The sequence below is a fragment of the Hyla sarda genome, unplaced genomic scaffold, assembly GCF_029499605.1.
Source record: "Hyla sarda isolate aHylSar1 unplaced genomic scaffold, aHylSar1.hap1 scaffold_1058, whole genome shotgun sequence".
Taxonomy (NCBI): domain Eukaryota; kingdom Metazoa; phylum Chordata; class Amphibia; order Anura; family Hylidae; genus Hyla; species Hyla sarda.
In genome coordinates, this window is record NW_026607677.1 from 106,222 (window position 1) to 126,172 (window position 19,951).

A 19,951-nucleotide genomic window follows, 5' to 3' on the forward strand; every position below is an offset into this window, starting at 1 on the left:
GTTCAGGTAAAAAGATTTCATCACAAAGGCTCTCTTGGTCAGTTTTGTCAAGTTTTGAATCCAAGGTATCTAAAACATCATTAGTAAAGGAAATATCAATATCTTTTTTATTAAAAAGCTCCTGATAAAATACTTGTGCTTCTCGCAACATCTCTTCATTAGTTATCTTCCCTTCTATTACAGATATCATTTCTTTCTTTCCCACCACCTTCTTAAAAAAGAATCTCGAACACTTTTCATCATTCTCCAGACATTGCACCTTGCTGTTAAAAATCATTTCTTTTCCTTTTTGACTAATGGCATTTTTTATTTCATTCTTTGTCTGAGCAATAACATCATCCATCTCAAGCCCGGCTTGCTTTAGTTTATAATATGTTTGGATTTTAGTGTTTAACATTTTAAACCATAACTTTTTCTCCTTAGCCTTTTGGATGCCCACACGGATAAAAAACAGTTTAGTCCACTTTTTAACATCCTCCCACCAATCCAAAATATTTTTATATTGGGATTGACGCAATCTCCATTTGTTATAAGCAGCAATAAAATCATTTTTTGTTTTCATGTCCTCTAATAAAGTAGTGTTGAGCTTCCAAACGCCTCTGCCTTTCTCTAGGCCAGGTAAAGTGACATGTGCATGTAATAACTTATGATCAGAGAAAATATTCGATAAAAGAGAAACCTCAACTAGATTAAAACTTTCCGATAAAAAAATAAAATCAATCCTGGATTTGCAGACATTATTTTCCCATGTGTAACCAGGGTCGTCTGGGTATTTTCTCCTCCAGACATCGGTAAAGTTAAAATCCTCAGTCATACTCTTAATCTGTTTCTCTGTTTTATCCACTCTGACATGCACACTTCCACTCTCACGATGATCACCACTCATACAACAATTAAAATCTCCAGCCATTAAAATAGGTGTTGAACCTGGGATAAAAGCCTGAATATCATTAATCAAGTCGGCTCTCTCATTTTTTTCAGGAGAAGCATAGATGTTAAAAAGCTTAATCTCTGAGCCATTGTACTTAATATTAACTAATAGCGCTCTACCAGGTATAATTTCTAAGAAGGACAAAACTTGTACATCTGAACCTCTAAACAAGATCCCAACACCTGAAGATCTGTTCAGATTGTCACCCGACCAGACCGATGGTCCCAAAGTCCAGCTACGACAAAGGTCCTCATAATTTGGACTATGTTCAATTCCACATTCTTGTAAAAAGAACAGAGAACAGTCCAAGGTCTCTAAAAAACTAAACAAAGCAGCCCTTCTCGTAGGGCTCTTTAGACCTCTCACATTAAGAGAGGAGCACTTTAAGGAAGCTATTCGCTACTGGAGTTTGAGTCCGATATGAAACCCACAGGTGACTCCGGGCTTTCGAACTCTTTGATATTTTTTGGATCGGACGCTGATCTTATAGAAGGCCTCCATGCATGTTGACTGTCCTCACATTCGTCTGAGCTTTTTTTGACAGGCCGTTTAATGCCCAAGTTGTGGCTCATCTCCAAGTTCCTTCTTCGCTTGATCTCCTTCACGCCAACCTCCATGGCTTCACTGCTCACTAGTGACCCTCCACCACCAGAACCCTCCACAGAAGGTCTCCCCTCTGTCTCAGGCACAGCAGAAAGGTCCATAAGCTCCGCCACGACATGAGAAGTTACAGCCGGCTTTTCTGAAGGCGCCTCAGACCGCTGGGGTGCTTTCGCAGGTGGTACTTCAGCTTGCACTACACCCACTCTCCCCGCTACAACGGTCAGCCCACGATCTAGCTACACTGGAACGGAGACTGCAATCTTTAAAGGCATGGCCTTCTTCACCACAAATGTTGCAGACGATTTTAGCACAGTCCTTAGAAACATGGCCTTCTTGATTGCACCGACCACAGCGAACTGTAGTGTCCGTGCAAACTTCCATAGTATGTCCGAATTTCTTACATTTCCTACAAAAAGTAGGCATCTCGGGATAAAACAAATAGCCCTTATCCCGACCGATAGAAAAGTTGGAGGGTGGATGACACAACCCTCCAATGCCAGTAGCATCCTCCTTCATTTTCACAAAAAACTTATGTTTCCCCGTCCATAGGTCTTCTGAATTCATCACCTTATGGGAATACTTAACAGAACTGCAGTATTTCCCCAAAAAGAGCTCAATATGGGGACACAGTCACAAAGGGATTGTGCATACACACAACTAGAGGAATATCGCCTCCAGTATACAACACTGTGACCGTGATCCCATCAAGCTCAGCAAGGTCTTGATTGCTTTTCAGCTTCTCAAAAAGATTCTGGCATGCATAAGCAGAGTCCAGAGTTAGGATGAAGCTGCCCTTCCGAGGATCTCTGAGACAGACGATGTTCTCTTTCTTCACCCCAAGAAGCTTGTAGAGAGTTTCTTTCACAAAATAAGAAAGTTGGACGAGTTCTTGCTTGTCTTCATCAACATCAAAGCGAAAGGAAAAACGAATCCGCGTTTCACCGGATGTAAGGTAACGGATGCGAACACCCATCTTGTCGATCGCCTTTTCGGTTCCTCGTAAGCAGCCCCCCTTGGAAAAGGTAGGACAAACTCCCAGGATCCTCCTGACCAGACACTTGATCTAGCCAAAAGGCCGAGAAGCGATAACCGTGAAAGGGGCGGGCCCAACAAGGTCCCCTTCATGGGCACTATCACTGCTTGCTGTCAGGGAGGCTGCCAGACAATTTTCCATGCACACTCTGGGCTGGGGGGCAGTCAAACCACCAGTACACACAGCAGAACCTAAACCCATACCATTATTGCTAAGCAGCAAGACAGGGGCCCATTGCACTCCCACGGGGCCTTTTTAAATGCAATCCATAACCCGGATTTGCCAGGAACCCTTCTTACTCCTCCTACTTGCATGTGACACTGGGCTTAGGATCTGCATAGGAAACACACACACAAGCACACACCTACCTTTGTTGCCTGCAGATGCCTCCTTGGCTGTCCCCAAACGGTATCAAACCAACACCCACGGGAAGCTGTAAGCATAGAGGACATGCCTGCACCCCATTGGACTTACCTGTGTGGGTTAAATCCGGGTTATTTGACAACCTATGGCGGTGATGGTTCTGCTCAGGCAGAGCAGTGCTGATGCTCCTCATAAAGCTGTCGCTGCTGTGAAGGTTCTAGGTGACATCACAAATCCCTTTGGTTACATACACAACAAAGCTGGGTTGTTGTTGTTTACACTCTGCAAGGCCTGTGGAAGTGAGTGACATCATAGCACTGTAGTTCTGAGGGTTCAAGATGGATGCAACAATCTCCTGTTGCTTCTATGAAGGCCGTAATAGACGACATCACCAAACAGCTCCATAGTCCACATACACAGCAAAGGAGAGATGTTGTTTACACCTAGTGATGTCAGTGGTATTGAGTGACATCACAGCACAGTGCTAAGGCTCCTGGGCCTGGACACAGCAGCGGCTGCAATATCTCAACGGAGAATACGTTTATATCTATGTGTGTGTGTGCGCATATATATATATATATATATATATATATATATATATATATATTTCTCCGCCGAAATCACTTTTAAACCCATTTCCACCTTTTTTTCCCTTCTCTTCCTCTTACTTTTTTTCACGTTTTTTTACGTTTTTCTCCTTTTCGCCTCTTTTCTGGGCGTATTATTCTTCTTTTTCTTCTTTTTTTTCGTCTAATGCATACCCCATCAGTGCAGCAATGCTTATTCAATACCGCCAGCAGATGGAGACACTGGGGGATAATTTTCTAAGGATTTATACTGATTTTTCCTGTCTGAATTTGTCGCACAGAAAGTTGCAGGCCAAATATGTGTGACATTTCTGCGACTTTAGCTTCTAGAGCATTTTTACAACATTATACATAGGTGCTGAATACATAAAAAGCGACTGTTCAGCGACAGACAAGTCGCATCGGCTGAAAGTAGGCCAGAATGTCAGTCCATGTTGGAGCAGGTTTAGATACAGTCTAAAGCATAGATCTCAAAGTCTGTGCACAGAATTTAGCAAGGGCCTCGCACCTTCTGATGCATCAGGTAGGTGCACAATAGCATAGCCTAACCCTCTGTACTTTGGTCTATATTGATGCGGGACATAGACAGCCAGCTGATGACCAATCCATTAGTGCAATGGATGGCTGGAAGCATTTGTCTTTGCCTTTGCAATACCACAGAAGCAATGCATGGTCAATGTACAGCAATGACACACCTGTGTGAACAGCCAGGAGACCCCCCCCCCCATGTTATGTTACATAGTTACATAGTTAGTACGGTCGAAAAAAGACATATGTCCATCACGTTCAACCAGGGAATTAAGGGGTAGGGGTGTGGCGCGATATTGGGGAAGGGATGAGATTTTATATTTCTTCATATGCATTAATCTTATTTTGTCAATTAGGAACATTCAGCACCCACCCGCTATCAAGGCAGCTGCCTATCATGTCATGCCCTACCTGCACAGGTGTGCTGGCTACTCAAATGATCCAATTAAGGAGGCCATTTAGTCAGCAGCAGCAGAAGTCCTGTGCCTGGACGCTCCAACAGGGGCCAGACACAAGCAGAAGCAGAAGCAGCAGAAGCAGCAGCAGCACCACCTTTTGTTTTTTGGCTGCAGCAGCAGCAAGGCCCACAGGGCTGGCTAGCTGGCTAGCCAGCAAGCAGGTAGCAATGAAAGTAGGAATCTTTCTTTTTAACCCTGTAAGGGGGTGGTGCACTGTACCCGAAGATACTGCCATATCGGGTCAATGCATAGGGCGACGGAAGCAAGCTTCGAAATCGGCCCCCGTTCTCAAAAATCCATTTAATATATGGTCCCCAGATAGGGGACGTATCAGATATTAAACTGATAAGAACAGATACTACACTTGATCTTAGCCAAAAGGCCGAGAAGCGATAACCGTGAAAGGGGCGGGCCCAACAAGGTCCCCTTCATGGGCACTATCACTGCTTGCTGTCAGGGAGGCTGCCAGACAATTTTCCATGCACACTCTGGGCTGGGGGGCAGTCAACCACCAGTACACACAGCAGAACCTAAACCCATACCATTATTGCTAAGCAGCAAGACAGGGGCCCATTGCACTCCCACGGGGCCTTTTTAAATGCAATCCATAACCCGGATTTGCCAGGAACCCTTCTTACTCCTCCTACTTGCATGTGACACTGGGCTTAGGATCTGCATAGGAAACACACACACAAGCACACACCTACCTTTGTTGCCTGCAGATGCCTCCTTGGCTGTCCCCAAACGGTATCAAACCAACACCCACGGGAAGCTGTAAGCATAGAGGACATGCCTGCACCCCATTGGACTTACCTGTGTGGGTTAAATCCGGGTTATTTGACAACCTATGGCGGTGATGGTTCTGCTCAGGCAGAGCAGTGCTGATGCTCCTCATAAAGCTGTCGCTGCTGTGAAGGTTCTAGGTGACATCACAAATCCCTTTGGTTACATACACAACAAAGCTGGGTTGTTGTTGTTTACACTCTGCAAGGCCTGTGGAAGTGAGTGACATCATAGCACTGTAGTTCTGAGGGTTCAAGATGGATGCAACAATCTCCTGTTGCTTCTATGAAGGCCGTAATAGACGACATCACCAAACAGCTCCATAGTCACATACACAGCAAAGGAGAGATGTTGTTTACACCTAGTGATGTCAGTGGTATTGAGTGACATCACAGCACAGTGCTAAGGCTCCTGGCCTGGACACAGCAGCGGCTGCAATATCTCAACGGAGAATACGTTTATATCTATGTGTGTGTGTGCGCATATATATATATATATATATATATATATATATATATATATATATATATATATATATATTTCTCCGCCGAAATCACTTTTAAACCCATTTCCACCTTTTTTTCCCTTCTCTTCCTCTTACTTTTTTTTCACGTTTTTTTTACGTTTTTCTCCTTTTCGCCTCTTTTCTGGGCGTATTATTCTTCTTTTTCTTCTTTTTTTTCGTCTAATGCATACCCCATCAGTGCAGCAATGCTTATTCAATACCGCCAGCAGATGGAGACACTGGGGGATAATTTTCTAAGGATTTATACTGATTTTTCCTGTCTGAATTTGTCGCACAGAAAGTTGCAGGCCAAATATGTGTGACATTTCTGCGACTTTAGCTTCTAGAGCATTTTTTACAACATTATACATAGGTGCTGAATACATAAAAAGCGACTGTTCAGCGACAGACAAGTCGCATCGGCTGAAAGTAGGCCAGAATGTCAGTCCATGTTGGAGCAGGTTTAGATACAGTCTAAAGCATAGATCTCAAAGTCTGTGCACAGAATTTAGCAAGGGCCTCGCACCTTCTGATGCATCAGGTAGGTGCACAATAGCATAGCCTAACCCTCTGTACTTTGGTCTATATTGATGCGGGACATAGACAGCCAGCTGATGACCAATCCATTAGTGCAATGGATGGCTGGAAGCATTTGTCTTTGCCTTTGCAATACCACAGAAGCAATGCATGGTCAATGTACAGCAATGACACACCTGTGTGAACAGCCAGGAGACCCCCCCCCCCATGTTATGTTACATAGTTACATAGTTAGTACGGTCGAAAAAAGACATATGTCCATCACGTTCAACCAGGGAATTAAGGGGTAGGGGTGTGGCGCGATATTGGGGAAGGGATGAGATTTATATTTCTTCATAAGCATTAATCTTATTTTGTCAATTAGGAACATTCAGCACCCACCCGCTATCAAGGCAGCTGCCTATCATGTCATGCCCTACCTGCACAGGTGTGCTGGCTACTCAAATGATCCAATTAAGGAGGCCATTTAGTCAGCAGCAGCAGAAGTCCTGTGCCTGGACGCTCCAACAGGGGCCAGACACAAGCAGAAGCAGAAGCAGCAGAAGCAGCAGCAGCACCACCTTTTGTTTTTTGGCTGCAGCAGCAGCAAGGCCCCACAGGGCTGGCTAGCTGGCTAGCCAGCAAGCAGGTAGCAATGAAAGTAGGAATCTTTCTTTTTAACCCTGTAAGGGGGTGGTGCACTGTACCCGAAGATACTGCCATATCGGGTCAATGCATAGGGCGACGGAAGCAAGCTTCGAAATCGGCCCCCGTTCTCAAAAATCCATTTAATATATGGTCCCCAGATAGGGGACGTATCAGATATTAAACTGATAAGAACAGATACTACACTTGATCTTAGCCAAAAGGCCGAGAAGCGATAACCGTGAAAGGGGCGGGCCCAACAAGGTCCCCTTCATGGGCACTATCACTGCTTGCTGTCAGGGAGGGCTGCCAGACAATTTTCCATGCACACTCTGGGCTGGGGGGCAGTCAACCACCAGTACACACAGCAGAACCTAAACCCATACCATTATTGCTAAGCAGCAAGACAGGGGCCCATTGCACTCCCACGGGGCCTTTTTAAATGCAATCCATAACCCGGATTTGCCAGGAACCCTTCTTACTCCTCCTACTTGCATGTGACACTGGGCTTAGGATCTGCATAGGAAACACACACACAAGCACACACCTACCTTTGTTGCCTGCAGATGCCTCCTTGGCTGTCCCCAAACGGTATCAAACCAACACCCACGGGAAGCTGTAAGCATAGAGGACATGCCTGCACCCCCATTGGACTTACCTGTGTGGGTTAAATCCGGGTTATTTGACAACCTATGGCGGTGATGGTTCTGCTCAGGCAGAGCAGTGCTGATGCTCCTCATAAAGCTGTCGCTGCTGTGAAGGTTCTAGGTGACATCACAAATCCCTTTGGTTACATACACAACAAAGCTGGGTTGTTGTTGTTTACACTCTGCAAGGCCTGTGGAAGTGAGTGACATCATAGCACTGTAGTTCTGAGGGTTCAAGATGGATGCAACAATCTCCTGTTGCTTCTATGAAGGCCGTAATAGACGACATCACCAAACAGCTCCATAGTCACATACACAGCAAAGGAGAGATGTTGTTTACACCTAGTGATGTCAGTGGTATTGAGTGACATCACAGCACAGTGCTAAGGCTCCTGGCCTGGACACAGCAGCGGCTGCAATATCTCAACGGAGAATACGTTTATATCTATGTGTGTGTGTGCGCATATATATATATATATATATATATATTATATATATATATATATATATTTCTCCGCCGAAATCACTTTAAACCCATTTCCACCTTTTTTTCCCTTCTCTTCCTCTTACTTTTTTTTCACGTTTTTTTACGTTTTTCTCCTTTTCGCCTCTTTTCTGGGCGTATTATTCTTCTTTTTCTTCTTTTTTTTCGTCTAATGCATACCCCATCAGTGCAGCAATGCTTATTCAATACCGCCAGCAGATGGAGACACTGGGGGATAATTTTCTAAGGATTTATACTGATTTTTCCTGTCTGAATTTGTCGCACAGAAAGTTGCAGGCCAAATATGTGTGACATTTCTGCGACTTTAGCTTCTAGAGCATTTTTACAACATTATACATAGGTGCTGAATACATAAAAAGCGACTGTTCAGCGACAGACAAGTCGCATCGGCTGAAAGTAGGCCAGAATGTCAGTCCATGTTGGAGCAGGTTTAGATACAGTCTAAAGCATAGATCTCAAAGTCTGTGCACAGAATTTAGCAAGGGCCTCGCACCTTCTGATGCATCAGGTAGGTGCACAATAGCATAGCCTAACCCTCTGTACTTTGGTCTATATTGATGCGGGACATAGACAGCCAGCTGATGACCAATCCATTAGTGCAATGGATGGCTGGAAGCATTTGTCTTTGCCTTTGCAATACCACAGAAGCAATGCATGGTCAATGTACAGCAATGACACACCTGTGTGAACAGCCAGGAGACCCCCCCCCCCCATGTTATGTTACATAGTTACATAGTTAGTACGGTCGAAAAAGACATATGTCCATCACGTTCAACCAGGGAATTAAGGGGTAGGGGTGTGGCGCGATATTGGGGAAGGGATGAGATTTTATATTTCTTCATAAGCATTAATCTTATTTTGTCAATTAGGAACATTCAGCACCCACCCGCTATCAAGGCAGGCTGCCTATCATGTCATGCCCTACCTGCACAGGTGTGGCTACTCAAATGATCCAATTAAGGAGGCCATTTAGTCAGCAGCAGCAGAAGTCCTGTGCCTGGACGCTCCAACAGGGGCCAGACACAAGCAGAAGCAGAAGCAGCAGAAGCAGCAGCAGCACCACCTTTTGTTTTTTGGCTGCAGCAGCAGCAAGGCCCACAGGGCTGGCTAGCTGGCTAGCCAGCAAGCAGGTAGCAATGAAAGTAGGAATCTTTCTTTTTAACCCTGTAAGGGGGTGGTGCACTGTACCCGAAGATACTGCCATATCGGGTCAATGCATAGGGCGACGGAAGCAAGCTTCGAAATCGGCCCCCGTTCTCAAAAATCCATTTAATATATGGTCCCCAGATAGGGGACGTATCAGATATTAAACTGATAAGAACAGATACTACACTTGATCTTAGCCAAAAGGCCGAGAAGCGATAACCGTGAAAGGGGCGGGCCCAACAAGGTCCCCTTCATGGGCACTATCACTGCTTGCTGTCAGGGAGGCTGCCAGACAATTTTCCATGCACACTCTGGGCTGGGGGGCAGTCAACCACCAGTACACACAGCAGAACCTAAACCCATACCATTATTGCTAAGCAGCAAGACAGGGGCCCATTGCACTCCCACGGGGCCTTTTTAAATGCAATCCATAACCCGGATTTGCCAGGAACCCTTCTTACTCCTCCTACTTGCATGTGACACTGGGCTTAGGATCTGCATAGGAAACACACACACAAGCACACACCTACCTTTGTTGCCTGCAGATGCCTCCTTGGCTGTCCCCAAACGGTATCAAACCAACACCCACGGGAAGCTGTAAGCATAGAGGACATGCCTGCACCCCATTGGACTTACCTGTGTGGGTTAAATCCGGGTTATTTGACAACCTATGGCGGTGATGGTTCTGCTCAGGCAGAGCAGTGCTGATGCTCCTCATAAAGCTGTCGCTGCTGTGAAGGTTCTAGGTGACATCACAAATCCCTTTGGTTACATACACAACAAAGCTGGGTTGTTGTTGTTTACACTCTGCAAGGCCTGTGGAAGTGAGTGACATCATAGCACTGTAGTTCTGAGGGTTCAAGATGGATGCAACAATCTCCTGTTGCTTCTATGAAGGCCGTAATAGACGACATCACCAAACAGCTCCATAGTCACATACACAGCAAAGGAGAGATGTTGTTTACACCTAGTGATGTCAGTGGTATTGAGTGACATCACAGCACAGTGCTAAGGCTCCTGGGCCTGGACACAGCAGCGGCTGCAATATCTCAACGGAGAATACGTTTATATCTATGTGTGTGTGTGCGCATATATATATATATATATATATATATATATATATATATATATATTCTCCGCCGAAATCACTTTTAAACCCATTTCCACCTTTTTTTCCCTTCTCTTCCTCTTACTTTTTTTTCACGTTTTTTTACGTTTTTCTCCTTTTCGCCTCTTTTCTGGGCGTATTATTCTTCTTTTTCTTCTTTTTTTTCGTCTAATGCATACCCCATCAGTGCAGCAATGCTTATTCAATACCGCCAGCAGATGGAGACACTGGGGGATAATTTTCTAAGGATTTATACTGATTTTTCCTGTCTGAATTTGTCGCACAGAAAGTTGCAGGCCAAATATGTGTGACATTTCTGCGACTTTAGCTTCTAGAGCATTTTTACAACATTATACATAGGTGCTGAATACATAAAAAGCGACTGTTCAGCGACAGACAAGTCGCATCGGCTGAAAGTAGGCCAGAATGTCAGTCCATGTTGGAGCAGGTTTAGATACAGTCTAAAGCATAGATCTCAAAGTCTGTGCACAGAATTTAGCAAGGGCCTCGCACCTTCTGATGCATCAGGTAGGTGCACAATAGCATAGCCTAACCCTCTGTACTTTGGTCTATATTGATGCGGGACATAGACAGCCAGCTGATGACCAATCCATTAGTGCAATGGATGGCTGGAAGCATTTGTCTTTGCCTTTGCAATACCACAGAAGCAATGCATGGTCAATGTACAGCAATGACACACCTGTGTGAACAGCCAGGAGACCCCCCCCCCCATGTTATGTTACATAGTTACATAGTTGGTACGGTCGAAAAAAGACATATGTCCATCACGTTCAACCAGGGAATTAAGGGGTAGGGGTGTGGCGCGATATTGGGGAAGGGATGAGATTTTATATTTCTTCATAAGCATTAATCTTATTTTGTCAATTAGGAACATTCAGCACCCACCCGCTATCAAGGCAGCTGCCTATCATGTCATGCCCTACCTGCACAGGTGTGCTGGCTACTCAAATGATCCAATTAAGGAGGCCATTTAGTCAGCAGCAGCAGAAGTCCTGTGCCTGGACGCTCCAACAGGGGCCAGACACAAGCAGAAGCAGAAGCAGCAGAAGCAGCAGCAGCACCACCTTTTGTTTTTTGGCTGCAGCAGCAGCAAGGCCCACAGGGCTGGCTAGCTGGCTAGCCAGCAAGCAGGTAGCAATGAAAGTAGGAATCTTTCTTTTTAACCCTGTAAGGGGGTGGTGCACTGTACCCGAAGATACTGCCATATCGGGTCAATGCATAGGGCGACGGAAGCAAGCTTCGAAATCGGCCCCCGTTCTCAAAAATCCATTTAATATATGGTCCCCAGATAGGGGACGTATCAGATATTAAACTGATAAGAACAGATACTACACTTGATCTTAGCCAAAAGGCCGAGAAGCGATAACCGTGAAAGGGGCGGGCCCAACAAGGTCCCCTTCATGGGCACTATCACTGCTTGCTGTCAGGGAGGCTGCCAGACAATTTTCCATGCACACTCTGGGCTGGGGGGCAGTCAACCACCAGTACACACAGCAGAACCTAAACCCATACCATTATTGCTAAGCAGCAAGACAGGGGCCCATTGCACTCCCACGGGGCCTTTTTAAATGCAATCCATAACCCGGATTTGCCAGGAACCCCTTCTTACTCCTCCTACTTGCATGTGACACTGGGCTTAGGATCTGCATAGGAAACACACACACAAGCACACACCTACCTTTGTTGCCTGCAGATGCCTCCTTGGCTGTCCCCAAACGGTATCAAACCAACACCCACGGGAAGCTGTAAGCATAGAGGACATGCCTGCACCCCATTGGACTTACCTGTGTGGGTTAAATCCGGGTTATTTGACAACCTATGGCGGTGATGGTTCTGCTCAGGCAGAGCAGTGCTGATGCTCCTCATAAAGCTGTCGCTGCTGTGAAGGTTCTAGGTGACATCACAAATCCCTTTGGTTACATACACAACAAAGCTGGGTTGTTGTTGTTTACACTCTGCAAGGCCTGTGGAAGTGAGTGACATCATAGCACTGTAGTTCTGAGGGTTCAAGATGGATGCAACAATCTCCTGTTGCTTCTATGAAGGCCGTAATAGACGACATCACCAAACAGCTCCATAGTCACATACACAGCAAAGGAGAGATGTTGTTTACACCTAGTGATGTCAGTGGTATTGAGTGACATCACAGCACAGTGCTAAGGCTCCTGGGCCTGGACACAGCAGCGGCTGCAATATCTCAACGGAGAATACGTTTATATCTATGTGTGTGTGTGCGCATATATATATATATATATATATATATATATATATATATATATATATTTCTCCGCCGAAATCACTTTCAAACCCATTTCCACCTTTTTTTCCCTTCTCTTCCTCTTACTTTTTTTTCACGTTTTTTTACGTTTTTCTCCTTTTCGCCTCTTTTCTGGGCGTATTATTCTTCTTTTTCTTCTTTTTTTTCGTCTAATGCATACCCCATCAGTGCAGCAATGCTTATTCAATACCGCCAGCAGATGGAGACACTGGGGGATAATTTTCTAAGGATTTATACTGATTTTTCCTGTCTGAATTTGTCGCACAGAAAGTTGCAGGCCAAATATGTGTGACATTTCTGCGACTTTAGCTTCTAGAGCATTTTTACAACATTATACATAGGTGCTGAATACATAAAAAGCGACTGTTCAGCGACAGACAAGTCGCATCGGCTGAAAGTAGGCCAGAATGTCAGTCCATGTTGGAGCAGGTTTAGATACAGTCTAAAGCATAGATCTCAAAGTCTGTGCACAGAATTTAGCAAGGGCCTCGCACCTTCTGATGCATCAGGTAGGTGCACAATAGCATAGCCTAACCCTCTGTACTTTGGTCTATATTGATGCGGGACATAGACAGCCAGCTGATGACCAATCCATTAGTGCAATGGATGGCTGGAAGCATTTGTCTTTGCCTTTGCAATACCACAGAAGCAATGCATGGTCAATGTACAGCAATGACACACCTGTGTGAACAGCCAGGAGACCCCCCCCCCCCCATGTTATGTTACATAGTTACATAGTTAGTACGGTCGAAAAAAGACATATGTCCATCACGTTCAACCAGGGAATTAAGGGGTAGGGGTGTGGCGCGATATTGGGGAAGGGATGAGATTTTATATTTCTTCATAAGCATTAATCTTATTTTGTCAATTAGGAACATTCAGCACCCACCCGCTATCAAGGCAGCTGCCTATCATGTCATGCCCTACCTGCACAGGTGTGCTGGCTACTCAAATGATCCAATTAAGGAGGCCATTTAGTCAGCAGCAGCAGAAGTCCTGTGCCTGGACGCTCCAACAGGGGCCAGACACAAGCAGAAGCAGAAGCAGCAGAAGCAGCAGCAGCACCACCTTTTGTTTTTTGGCTGCAGCAGCAGCAAGGCCCACAGGGCTGGCTAGCTGGCTAGCCAGCAAGCAGGTAGCAATGAAAGTAGGAATCTTTCTTTTTAACCCTGTAAGGGGGTGGTGCACTGTACCCGAAGATACTGCCATATCGGGTCAATGCATAGGGCGACGGAAGCAAGCTTCGAAATCGGCCCCCGTTCTCAAAAATCCATTTAATATATGGTCCCCAGATAGGGGACGTATCAGATATTAAACTGATAAGAACAGATACTACACTTGATCTTAGCCAAAAGGCCGAGAAGCGATAACCGTGAAAGGGGCGGGCCCAACAAGGTCCCCTTCATGGGCACTATCACTGCTTGCTGTCAGGGAGGCTGCCAGACAATTTTCCATGCACACTCTGGGCTGGGGGGCAGTCAACCACCAGTACACACAGCAGAACCTAAACCCATACCATTATTGCTAAGCAGCAAGACAGGGGCCCATTGCACTCCCACGGGGCCTTTTTAAATGCAATCCATAACCCGGATTTGCCAGGAACCCTTCTTACTCCTCCTACTTGCATGTGACACTGGGCTTAGGATCTGCATAGGAAACACACACACAAGCACACACCTACCTTTGTTGCCTGCAGATGCCTCCTTGGCTGTCCCCAAACGGTATCAAACCAACACCCACGGGAAGCTGTAAGCATAGAGGACATGCCTGCACCCCATTGGACTTACCTGTGTGGGTTAAATCCGGGTTATTTGACAACCTATGGCGGTGATGGTTCTGCTCAGGCAGAGCAGTGCTGATGCTCCTCATAAAGCTGTCGCTGCTGTGAAGGTTCTAGGTGACATCACAAATCCCTTTGGTTACATACACAACAAAGCTGGGTTGTTGTTGTTTACACTCTGCAAGGCCTGTGGAAGTGAGTGACATCATAGCACTGTAGTTCTGAGGGTTCAAGATGGATGCAACAATCTCCTGTTGCTTCTATGAAGGCCGTAATAGACGACATCACCAAACAGCTCCATAGTCACATACACAGCAAAGGAGAGATGTTGTTTACACCTAGTGATGTCAGTGGTATTGAGTGACATCACAGCACAGTGCTAAGGCTCCTGGGCCTGGACACAGCAGCGGCTGCAATATCTCAACGGAGAATACGTTTATATCTATGTGTGTGTGTGCGCATATATATATATATATATATATATATATATATATATATATATATATTTCTCCGCCGAAATCACTTTTAAACCCATTTCCACCTTTTTTTCCCTTCTCTTCCTCTTACTTTTTTTTCACGTTTTTTTACGTTTTTCTCCTTTTCGCCTCTTTTCTGGGCGTATTATTCTTCTTTTTCTTCTTTTTTTTCGTCTAATGCATACCCCATCAGTGCAGCAATGCTTATTCAATACCGCCAGCAGATGGAGACACTGGGGGATAATTTTCTAAGGATTTATACTGATTTTTCCTGTCTGAATTTGTCGCACAGAAAGTTGCAGGCCAAATATGTGTGACATTTCTGCGACTTTAGCTTCTAGAGCATTTTTACAACATTATACATAGGTGCTGAATACATAAAAAGCGACTGTTCAGCGACAGACAAGTCGCATCGGCTGAAAGTAGGCCAGAATGTCAGTCCATGTTGGAGCAGGTTTAGATACAGTCTAAAGCATAGATCTCAAAGTCTGTGCACAGAATTTAGCAAGGGCCTCGCACCTTCTGATGCATCAGGTAGGTGCACAATAGCATAGCCTAACCCTCTGTACTTTGGTCTATATTGATGCGGGACATAGACAGCCAGCTGATGACCAATCCATTAGTGCAATGGATGGCTGGAAGCATTTGTCTTTGCCTTTGCAATACCACAGAAGCAATGCATGGTCAATGTACAGCAATGACACACCTGTGTGAACAGCCAGGAGACCCCCCCCCCCCCCATGTTATGTTACATAGTTACATAGTTAGTACGGTCGAAAAAAGACATATGTCCATCACGTTCAACCAGGGAATTAAGGGGTAGGGGTGTGGCGCGATATTGGGGAAGGGATGAGATTTTATATTTCTTCATAAGCATTAATCTTATTTTGTCAATTAGGAACATTCAGCACCCACCCGCTATCAAGGCAGCTGCCTATCATGTCATGCCCTACCTGCACAGGTGTGCTGGCTACTCAAATGATCCAATTAAGGAGGCCATTTAGTCAGCAGCAGCAGAAGTCCTGTGCCTGGACGCTCCAACAGGGGCCAGACACAAGCAGAAGCAGAAGCAGCAGAAGCAGCAGCAGCACCACCTTTTGTTTTTTGGCTGCAGCAGCAGCAAGGCCCACAGGGCTGGCTAGCTGGCTAGCCAGCAAGCAGGTAGCAATGAAAGTAGGAATCTTTCTTTTTAACCCTGTAAGGGGGTGGTGCACTGTACCCGAAGATACTGCCATATCGGGTCAATGCATAGGGCGACGGAAGCAAGCTTCGAAATCGGCCCCCGTTCTCAAAAATCCATTTAATATATGGTCCCCAGATAGGGGACGTATCAGATATTAAACTGATAAGAACAGATACTACACTTGATCTTAGCCAAAAGGCCGAGAAGCGATAACCGTGAAAGGGGCGGGCCCAACAAGGTCCCCTTCATGGGCACTATCACTGCTTGCTGTCAGGGAGGCTGCCAGACAATTTTCCATGCACACTCTGGGCTGGGGGGCAGTCAACCACCAGTACACACAGCAGAACCTAAACCCATACCATTATTGCTAAGCAGCAAGACAGGGGCCCATTGCACTCCCACGGGGCCTTTTTAAATGCAATCCATAACCCGGATTTGCCAGGAACCCTTCTTACTCCTCCTACTTGCATGTGACACTGGGCTTAGGATCTGCATAGGAAACACACACACAAGCACACACCTACCTTTGTTGCCTGCAGATGCCTCCTTGGCTGTCCCCAAACGGTATCAAACCAACACCCACGGGAAGCTGTAAGCATAGAGGACATGCCTGCACCCCATTGGACTTACCTGTGTGGGTTAAATCCGGGTTATTTGACAACCTATGGCGGTGATGGTTCTGCTCAGGCAGAGCAGTGCTGATGCTCCTCATAAAGCTGTCGCTGCTGTGAAGGTTCTAGGTGACATCACAAATCCCTTTGGTTACATACACAACAAAGCTGGGTTGTTGTTGTTTACACTCTGCAAGGCCTGTGGAAGTGAGTGACATCATAGCACTGTAGTTCTGAGGGTTCAAGATGGATGCAACAATCTCCTGTTGCTTCTATGAAGGCCGTAATAGACGACATCACCAAACAGCTCCATAGTCACATACACAGCAAAGGAGAGATGTTGTTTACACCTAGTGATGTCAGTGGTATTGAGTGACATCACAGCACAGTGCTAAGGCTCCTGGGCCTGGACACAGCAGCGGCTGCAATATCTCAACGGAGAATACGTTTATATCTATGTGTGTGTGTGCGCATATATATATATATATATATATATATATATATATATATATATATATATATATTCTCCGCCGAAATCACTTTTAAACCCATTTCCACCTTTTTTTCCCTTCTCTTCCTCTTACTTTTTTTTCACGTTTTTTTACGTTTTTCTCCTTTTCGCCTCTTTTCTGGGCGTATTATTCTTCTTTTTCTTCTTTTTTTTCGTCTAATGCATACCCCATCAGTGCAGCAATGCTTATTCAATACCGCCAGCAGATGGAGACACTGGGGGATAATTTTCTAAGGATTTATACTGATTTTTCCTGTCTGAATTTGTCGCACAGAAAGTTGCAGGCCAAATATGTGTGACATTTCTGCGACTTTAGCTTCTAGAGCATTTTTACAACATTATACATAGGTGCTGAATACATAAAAAGCGACTGTTCAGCGACAGACAAGTCGCATCGGCTGAAAGTAGGCCAGAATGTCAGTCCATGTTGGAGCAGGTTTAGATACAGTCTAAAGCATAGATCTCAAAGTCTGTGCACAGAATTTAGCAAGGGCCTCGCACCTTCTGATGCATCAGGTAGGTGCACAATAGCATAGCCTAACCCTCTGTACTTTGGTCTATATTGATGCGGGACATAGACAGCCAGCTGATGACCAATCCATTAGTGCAATGGATGGCTGGAAGCATTTGTCTTTGCCTTTGCAATACCACAGAAGCAATGCATGGTCAATGTACAGCAATGACACACCTGTGTGAACAGCCAGGAGACCCCCCCCCCCCATGTTATGTTACATAGTTACATAGTTAGTACGGTCGAAAAAAGACATATGTCCATCACGTTCAACCAGGGAATTAAGGGGTAGGGGTGTGGCGCGATATTGGGGAAGGGATGAGATTTTATATTTCTTCATAAGCATTAATCTTATTTTGTCAATTAGGAACATTCAGCACCCACCCGCTATCAAGGCAGCTGCCTATCATGTCATGCCCTACCTGCACAGGTGTGCTGGCTACTCAAATGATCCAATTAAGGAGGCCATTTAGTCAGCAGCAGCAGAAGTCCTGTGCCTGGACGCTCCAACAGGGGCCAGACACAAGCAGAAGCAGAAGCAGCAGAAGCAGCAGCAGCACCACCTTTTGTTTTTTGGCTGCAGCAGCAGCAAGGCCCACAGGGCTGGCTAGCTGGCTAGCCAGCAAGCAGGTAGCAATGAAAGTAGGAATCTTTCTTTTTAACCCTGTAAGGGGGTGGTGCACTGTACCCGAAGATACTGCCATATCGGGTCAATGCATAGGGCGACGGAAGCAAGCTTCGAAATCGGCCCCCGTTCTCAAAAATCCATTTAATATATGGTCCCCAGATAGGGGACGTATCAGATATTAAACTGATAAGAACAGATACTACACTTGATCTTAGCCAAAAGGCCGAGAAGCGATAACCGTGAAAGGGGCGGGCCCAACAAGGTCCCCTTCATGGGCACTATCACTGCTTGCTGTCAGGGAGGCTGCCAGACAATTTTCCATGCACACTCTGGGCTGGGGGGCAGTCAACCACCAGTACACACAGCAGAACCTAAACCCATACCATTATTGCTAAGCAGCAAGACAGGGGCCCATTGCACTCCCACGGGGCCTTTTTAAATGCAATCCATAACCCGGATTTGCCAGGAACCCTTCTTACTCCTCCTACTTGCATGTGACACTGGGCTTAGGATCTGCATAGGAAACACACACACAAGCACACACCTACCTTTGTTGCCTGCAGATGCCTCCTTGGCTGTCCCCAAACGGTATCAAACCAACACCCACGGGAAGCTGTAAGCATAGAGGACATGCCTGCACCCCATTGGACTTACCTGTGTGGGTTAAATCCGGGTTATTTGACAACCTATGGCGGTGATGGTTCTGCTCAGGCAGAGCAGTGCTGATGCTCCTCATAAAGCTGTCGCTGCTGTGAAGGTTCTAGGTGACATCACAAATCCCTTTGGTTACATACACAACAAAGCTGGGTTGTTGTTGTTTACACTCTGCAAGGCCTGTGGAAGTGAGTGACATCATAGCACTGTAGTTCTGAGGGTTCAAGATGGATGCAACAATCTCCTGTTGCTTCTATGAAGGCCGTAATAGACGACATCACCAAACAGCTCCATAGTCACATACACAGCAAAGGAGAGATGTTGTTTACACCTAGTGATGTCAGTGGTATTGAGTGACATCACAGCACAGTGCTAAGGCTCCTGGGCCTGGACACAGCAGCGGCTGCAATATCTCAACGGAGAATACGTTTATATCTATGTGTGTGTGTGCGCATATATATATATATATATATATATATATATATATATATATATATATATTTCTCCGCCGAAATCACTTTTAAACCCATTTCCACCTTTTTTTCCCTTCTCTTCCTCTTACTTTTTTTTCACGTTTTTTTACGTTTTTCTCCTTTTCGCCTCTTTTCTGGGCGTATTATTCTTCTTTTTCTTCTTTTTTTTCGTCTAATGCATACCCCATCAGTGCAGCAATGCTTATTCAATACCGCCAGCAGATGGAGACACTGGGGGATAATTTTCTAAGGATTTATACTGATTTTTCCTGTCTGAATTTGTCGCACAGAAAGTTGCAGGCCAAATATGTGTGACATTTCTGCGACTTTAGCTTCTAGAGCATTTTTACAACATTATACATAGGTGCTGAATACATAAAAAGCGACTGTTCAGCGACAGACAAGTCGCATCGGCTGAAAGTAGGCCAGAATGTCAGTCCATGTTGGAGCAGGTTTAGATACAGTCT

General features: G+C 45.4%; 7 non-coding genes across 7 annotated transcripts; all 7 read right to left on the reverse strand.

Moving 5' to 3' along the window:
• Nucleotides 1–4,706: 4,706 nt before the first annotated feature.
• Nucleotides 4,707–4,897, reverse strand: LOC130299614 (U2 spliceosomal RNA). The gene has a single exon (XR_008850715.1). It is a non-coding gene; the product is annotated as a U2 spliceosomal RNA (small nuclear RNA).
• A 2,101-nt stretch (nucleotides 4,898–6,998) lies between these two features.
• LOC130299615 (U2 spliceosomal RNA) lies at nucleotides 6,999–7,189 on the reverse strand. The gene has a single exon (XR_008850716.1). It is a non-coding gene; the product is annotated as a U2 spliceosomal RNA (small nuclear RNA).
• Nucleotides 7,190–9,276: 2,087 nt separating this feature from the next.
• LOC130299616 (U2 spliceosomal RNA) lies at nucleotides 9,277–9,467 on the reverse strand. The gene has a single exon (XR_008850717.1). It is a non-coding gene; the product is annotated as a U2 spliceosomal RNA (small nuclear RNA).
• A 2,085-nt stretch (nucleotides 9,468–11,552) lies between these two features.
• Nucleotides 11,553–11,743, reverse strand: LOC130299617 (U2 spliceosomal RNA). Its single transcript, XR_008850718.1, has one exon. It is a non-coding gene; the product is annotated as a U2 spliceosomal RNA (small nuclear RNA).
• A 2,091-nt stretch (nucleotides 11,744–13,834) lies between these two features.
• LOC130299618 (U2 spliceosomal RNA) lies at nucleotides 13,835–14,025 on the reverse strand. Its single transcript, XR_008850719.1, has one exon. It is a non-coding gene; the product is annotated as a U2 spliceosomal RNA (small nuclear RNA).
• A 2,091-nt stretch (nucleotides 14,026–16,116) lies between these two features.
• On the reverse strand, nucleotides 16,117–16,307 carry LOC130299620 (U2 spliceosomal RNA). The gene has a single exon (XR_008850721.1). It is a non-coding gene; the product is annotated as a U2 spliceosomal RNA (small nuclear RNA).
• A 2,094-nt stretch (nucleotides 16,308–18,401) lies between these two features.
• Nucleotides 18,402–18,592, reverse strand: LOC130299621 (U2 spliceosomal RNA). The gene has a single exon (XR_008850722.1). It is a non-coding gene; the product is annotated as a U2 spliceosomal RNA (small nuclear RNA).
• Between the last annotated feature and the right edge of the window lie 1,359 nt (nucleotides 18,593–19,951).